We start from the raw sequence: 6,777 nt of genomic DNA on the forward strand, positions 1-6,777 counted from the left end.
AACCCGCGTCCCCTGCATCGGCAGGCGGACTCTCAAGCACTGCGCCACCGGGGAAGCCCTCCTAGAGCTTTTAGAGGGAGCACGGCCCCGATGACACCTTGATTTTGGGCTTCTGGCCTCCAGGACGGGGAGAGAATCAGCTTCTGTTTTTCCAAGCCCCCCAGTTTGTGGCAGTTTGTTCTGGCGGCCCCAGGACACTCAGATACCTGTTGGTTCCTATTTCTAATATGTTCCTTTTTCTTTCTTTTTCAAATTGTAGTATAGTTGATTTACAATATTATGTATCAGGTGTACAGCAAAGTGATTGTTATATATATACTCTTTTTCAGATTATTTTCCATTATAGGTTATTATAAGACGTTGAATATAATTCCCTGTGCTCTACGTTAATTACTTATTGCTTATCTATTTTATGTATGTCTAACATATTTCTGGTCCCTTTAATCTCTATGCCGACCTTGTTCGTTCTGTGTTTTCCTTGCCATTTGTTTGTCTTGGGTTTATTGTGAAATCAGGCTAACAGGAAAGTATCTGACTTTAAAAAAAAATTTTTATTTATTTTATTTATTATTTTTGGCTGTGTTGGGTCTTCGTTGCTGCGTGCGGGCTTTCTCTAGCTGCGGCGAGCGGGGGCTAGTCTTGGTTGCGGTGCGCGGGCTTCTCATCGCGGCGGCTTCTCGTTGTGGAGCACGGGCTCTAGGGGCGCAGGCTTCAGTAGCTGTGGCTCGTGGACTCAGTAGTTGTGGCTCATGGGCCCTAGAGCGCAGGCTCAGTAGCTGTGGCCCACGGGCTTAGCTGCTCCGCGGCATGTGGGATCTTCCCGGACCAGGGCTCGAACCCGTGTCCCCTGCATCGGCAGGCGGATTCTTAGCCACTGCACCACCAGGGAAGTCCCAGTACCTGACTTTTTGACGAAAAGAACTAGAATCATCTTTTCTGATTACTTATGCACATGGACAGCGGTGTCTTGGGGCAACTAGACAGCAGAAGGGTGAAGGTGAAGAGACAGGTCGTGGAGGACCACCCTCCTGGGCCTTCACCATCACCCGTGCCCGCTCCCCGCCCCCCACGGCTCTGACTCCGGCCCAGAGCTTCCCCGTCAACGCAGGGACCAACGGCTGCCGGTCAGCCAAGACCGCATCCCCTTCTCCCCGCTTGCCGTGGGACCCTCAGCTGTTTCTTCCTCTGTGTGCTCTGTGACGCAAAGCATGTCAGCAAACCTGGGCACCTGGGTGCTCAGCTTTCTCACCTGGACCACACCAGTGACCTCCTGCCATGTGTATTAGTTTCCCTTTGGTGTACTTACCACCAGCGTTGAGTCTTAACACGCACAGATTTCCTGTCTCAGAGTTCGGAAGGTCAGGCGTTCAACCTGGGTCTCACAGGGCTATAATCAGGGGATCGCAGGGCTGGTTCCTCTAGAGGCTCCAGGCGAGGATCCTCTGCCTTTCCCAGCTTCTAGCGGAGCCACGTTCCTTGGCTTGTGGCCCCGCGCCGCTCCGACCTCTGCTTCTGTCCTCGCCTCTCCTTCTCTGACTCTGACCTCCTGTCTCCCTGATACACATCCTCGGGATGACATTGGGACCCTCGGACAGCCCGGGGTTGTCTCACCTCAAGGTCCTTCACCTGATCCCAGCTGCAGAGCCCCTTTTGCCACGTGAGGCCGCACGTCCACAGGTTCCTCCTGGGGTCAGGTCGTGGTCACCCCGCCCACCTCCCCAGCCTGCTGTCACCCCACAGTGGCCAGAGCGCCCTTTCTCCAGACGGCGGGCCCTTCCGTGTCACAGCCCAGCTTACCATCCTCCTGCAGCTCCCCTTGGTGCTTCGAACAAAATCCAAACCCCTCCCTATGCCCACTGCCCGTGGGAGGTGGTCCTGTCCCCCCGCCGACCCCTCATCACAGCACAGCGGCCCCTGACAGCCAAGTCACTCCAGCAGGGCCCGTCCTTGGGAGCCTTCCCGCCCCTGCCCTGGAGGAGGCCCCGTCCTGCCTACCAGGCTGCCCTGTTTCATTCATTCACCCATTTATCATTGTCCCAAACGACCTGTGGCTCCGTTCACCTGTTCCTGTCTGTCCTCCTCCGAGGACCAGCTGAGAGTTCCGTGAGAGCCGAGGCCTCTGGGTGCCCAGAGCGTGACCACGCTCACCAAACATTTGTGAAGCAACGAGGAATTCCAGCAGAGGCTGAAGCCGGCCCATCACCGCTCTTGGCACAGAGCATTGTCCAGTTCCTGGCCAGTTATTCAGACACACAAAGAGCTCTTGGCCTCGGCGGGGCAAGAACAGAGGGGGCAGTGTCCTGTGTAGAGGCTCAAGCCTCAGCCTCTGGGCGTTCATTGTGCCACTTCAGCAAATGAGGTTCCCTCCAACTGTAACAAAACGACACCAGGAGCGGAGACGCCGTGCGTCTCTCTCGTCCCCCCCTCCGCCCCCATCATCTGGGAACCTTGCTCGTTTGACCTCCACCCCCAAATCTGAGCTTGGCCTTGGCTACCGGCAGCAGAGAATAATATTTATTGGCGGGGTGCCGCAGCTTGGCCGAGCTCCGTAACGACGAGATAAATGAGCCCCGCATCTTGGCAGTAGAGTGTGACTGGTTCCTCCGGGCGGGAGAGCCTTGGGGAGCCTGGAGGGTGGTGACGCTCAGAGACAAATGGCAGCCGCGCCCGGGAGGCGGGCACGGCCAGGTCCCGGCACGTGTGCCGTTCCTGCCCTCCGTCCCAGGGGCCTTCACACGGTCTGGCGTGGCTGTTAATTACAGCGAGTTGTGCGATTATCTCCGGAGAATGCAATGTTGTATGGTTTTGCCTGGGGCTGAACAGATGCGTCCACCAGCCAGGTAGATGGAAGGCCAGTGAAGCACAGGTCTTCTCTGGGTTAATAGAAATGGAAAACCTCACGTGAGTTCATTTTCATTTGCTCCCCCGGGGAGGAGCCCGCTGGTGTCCTGGAGACCCCCAAGGCGCCCGGCAGAGAGGCCCAAAGCAAACAGCCGATGAGGAGGACTCGGCTTGCTTTACACGGGAGAGGGTCCACGGTGCCCAAGAGGGCCGCACAGAGCCTCCAAGAGGCTGCGGGGCGGGGGCTGCTGTAGGAGTTTGCCGTCAGAAGGCCCCCACCTCCACCACCGCTCGTGGTGGGCACGTGAAACGCATTTCACACCGGGAATTTCTGCATCCTTGGTAAGCCTCATTTGTGTCACATGATGGACAGTTGAAACTGACCCGTGACCATCTCACGGACGGAGGGCCCCTGCACATCAGCTGGTGTCTCATGGTCCACCCAGGACCACGGCCTCGGACGCTCGGGGCATGACCCGCTCCCCTCTTCTGGCCTTGTTTGTTGAAACCTGCAGGATCCTATGCGCTAATTCCCAAGGAGTGAAACAGCCGGAGGGACCCCAGAATGCCGGACTCTCATTCCAGCGGATTAATGGCTCTCCCAATCTGATTGGAGAAGTTTCAGAAGCTGCTTCCCTCCCACTCGACTCCCCTCTTGGCGTTTGGTTCCTCCTGCCTCCCAGGCAGGAGTCCTGGGTTGGAATAAGGGAAACTGCTGAATGCAGGCTTGCGGGCCATGTAGAACGCAAGCAGAGGGCGTGAGCGGCTCCTGACACTGCGCTTTGGTCCAAAGATCCACCAGTCTTTTTAAAATGAAATGGACAAACAATAGCTAGTTTGGCTTTGCCTTTTGAACCTGCTCCTGACACTGCGCGGGCAAAACCCTGCCAAAGAACTGAGGTGACCCCAGATGGAGCCAGCAGAAGGGGAGGCCGGGCCTGCCAGGCGCGTCAGAGTTGACGTGAGAGATCAGGGGCTGGTCTCAAGATGCCCAGACCGAAAAATGAAATGGACAAACAATAGCTAGTTTGGCTTTGCCTTTTGAACCTGAGGCCCCTGGTAACTGGGCAAAACCCTGCCAAAGAACTGAGGTGACCCCAGATGGAGCCAGCAGAAGGGGAGGCCGGGCCTGCCAGGCGCGTCAGAGTTGACGTGAGAGATCAGGGGCTGGTCTCAAGATGCCCAGACCGAGTTCCCACAGGCCCTGAGCAGTTGTTAGGTAGTCAGGGAAAGTGCAAGCTGTGTCCTGGTTTCCTCCTTACTTTCAACTCCTGCGGCACAAAATGTACCAAAGCCATTTCTTTGGGGATTAAAGGAAAGTGTTGGTTTTCTGAGAAGTTACAACATGTCCGAGCTCTCGCCCGCATGTTACTTTCCACGCACTGCTCCTCTCTGATGACACCTGGAAACTAAGCCCATTTTTTTGTTTTTGTTTTTTTTTTTGCGGTACGCGCGCCTCTCACTGCTGTGGTCTCTCCCGCCGCGGAGCACAGGCTCCGGACGCGCAGGCCCAGCGGCCGTGGCTCACGGGCCCAGCCGCTCCGCGGCACGTGGGATCGTCCCGGACCGGGGCACGAACCTGCGTCCCCCGCATCGGCAGGCGGACTCTCAACCACTGCGCCACCAGGGAAGCCCGGCATTTGACATTTTTTTGATGCTCTCATAAATGGTAACTTTTTTTTCCCCCAGGGGAAAGCACGAACGCAGTTTTCCACTACCACAAACTATGCAGTCGAGTTTCCCACATTTGGGCAAATCGCAGAGGTCATCACATCCGGAGTGCAGTGGATGAGCCTCTCCCTGGGAAAACCACCTTCGTGATCATGGTATCTCCCCTGCCAGTTAAGTATATAAATGGTAACTTTTGAAGATTTTTATTGTCTGTTTGCTTGTTGCTGCTGTATATATTTTTAAAAATTTGTATGTTAATCTTGTATCCAGCAGTCTAGCCACATTTAAGTGTTAATTCTAATCGATGATTGGTAAACTCTTTTGGAGTTTGTGTCTGAATAATGAGAACTTACTTTCTCCCTTCCCAAGGCTTATCCCTTTAATTTCTTTCTCCTGCTGTTTCACGCTGGCTGTGTTAAATGGATGGGGTGAGAAAGGATGTCACAGCGTTCCCCCTTCCCCCCATTAAAAAGCTTATGAAGGATTCTGGGAAGATTGCAGTAGTAACATAGTTTTTGGATATTCCAAGAGCCCCGCTTAAAAACAGGTAGGACAACCGGATAGAAAGAGAAAAGTTACCGAGAGTGTGCGGTGCAGTTTCCCAGAGGCCACGTGACACACTACAGCCCAACGGATTAAATGCACAAGCGATGTAAGAATCCAACTGTCTTCTTCTTTTTAAAAAAAAATTAAAGTGGTGGGTTTTGTTTTTTTGGTTTTATGTTTGTTTGTTTTTTCTTTTTTGGCTGCACCACGTGGCTTGCAGGAACTTAGTTCCCCGATCAGGGATCGCACCTGTGCCCCCTGCAGTGGACGCTTAGAGTCCTAATCACCGGACCGCCAGGGAAGCCCCAAGAATCCAACTGTCTTCTATCAATGCAGACATTAAGACATTTGCAAGAACATGAAACAATGACGCTCTTCTTACTAAATGCTGTGTTTTCAGAGGTATAGTTACTTTTTATTAAAAAATGTTTTTTTATGTTCACGCTTAATAGGATTATTATTGCCATTTTAAATGAATGAAGAAATATATCTTTAAAATAAAAAACATTCCATGGGCAACATCTATAGCAAAACAGGGAGCTAAGGTGTTCCCGCACAGCCTGGAGCCTCAGTACGTGGGGTTGAGCCTCTGTAGGCCCAGACCGTGGGGTGCGGGGTCTGTGCGGAGAGAGCAGAGGGCAGCTACACGCTGAGCGTAGGGCCCCTGAACGCCCACAGGTGCGCCCTGCGCAGCGCGGCAGCAGGCCAGGTTGACGTCAGCGGGTGAAGCTGGCAGAGGCTTGGCTGCTGGGACAGTGGGGTGCGTGCGGGGCAACCTGGTCGTATCTGAAGGGGCTGGAATGGTCCAGGCCCTGTGAGCTCTCGAAATGGCCACCGTGGGCCTCCTTCCAGGACAGAGCCCTACGTGGGGGGAAGACTGCAGGGCTGGGATCAGAGTTCAGCAGGACCGGGAGTATGGGGACAAATGAGGGAGAGGATGGGCATGAAAGGGGAGCTGCTGCCATGCGTGTTAAAATCACATGACACCAACAGAAGAAGTGTGTCTATGAAATAGGAAAAGCCTTTGAACCAGGTCTCCTGTTAAAAGCTCGTGAACATTACATTCACATAAAAAGCAACAGAAAGGGCTTCCCTGGTGGTGCAGTGGTTAAGAATCCGCCTGCCAATGCAGGGGACACGGGTTCGAGCCCCAGTCCAGGAGGATCCCACATGCCGCGGAGCAGCAAAGCCCGTGCGCCACAACTGCTGAGCCTGGGCTCTAGAGCCCGTGAGCCGCAACTACTGAGCCCGCGTGCCACAACTACTGAAGCCCACGCGCCTAGAGCCCGTGCTCCGCAACAAGAGAAGCCACCGCCGTGAGAAGCCCACGCACCGCAACGAAGAGCAGCCCCCGCTCGCATCAACTCGAAAAAGCCCGTGCGCAACGATGAAGACCCAGTGCAGCCAAAAATAAAAGAAATAATTTTATTAAAAAAAAAAACCAACAGAAAACTATCGAGGTCAAATCCCATACAAAGTTACTACAAGAAAAATGAGAATAAGCAGGAGAATGACATTCCTACGGAGAATGAGAAGACTTCAGAAGGAGGCGTTGAAAAAAAGATAAAAACTGAAACATGCTGTTTCAAAATAAGCTAAAAATATTTAGGACAATGATACAAAATATGAGAAAAACACCATTATAAGTCAATTTTTAAAACTCAGAAATGACAAACTCCAGAAAAGAATTAAAAATAAAAGAAAAGGGGGCTTCCCTGG

General features: G+C 53.3%; 1 non-coding gene across 1 annotated transcript; it reads right to left on the bottom strand.

Moving 5' to 3' along the window:
• Positions 1–4,527: 4,527 nt before the first annotated feature.
• Positions 4,528–4,691, bottom strand: LOC112065242 (U1 spliceosomal RNA). The gene has a single exon (XR_002891922.2). It is a non-coding gene; the product is annotated as a U1 spliceosomal RNA (small nuclear RNA).
• Positions 4,692–6,777: the final 2,086 nt, after the last annotated feature.

The sequence above is a fragment of the Physeter macrocephalus genome, chromosome 17 (genome assembly GCF_002837175.3).
Source record: "Physeter macrocephalus isolate SW-GA chromosome 17, ASM283717v5, whole genome shotgun sequence".
In the NCBI taxonomy this organism is placed as follows: Eukaryota; Metazoa; Chordata; class Mammalia; order Artiodactyla; family Physeteridae; genus Physeter; species Physeter macrocephalus.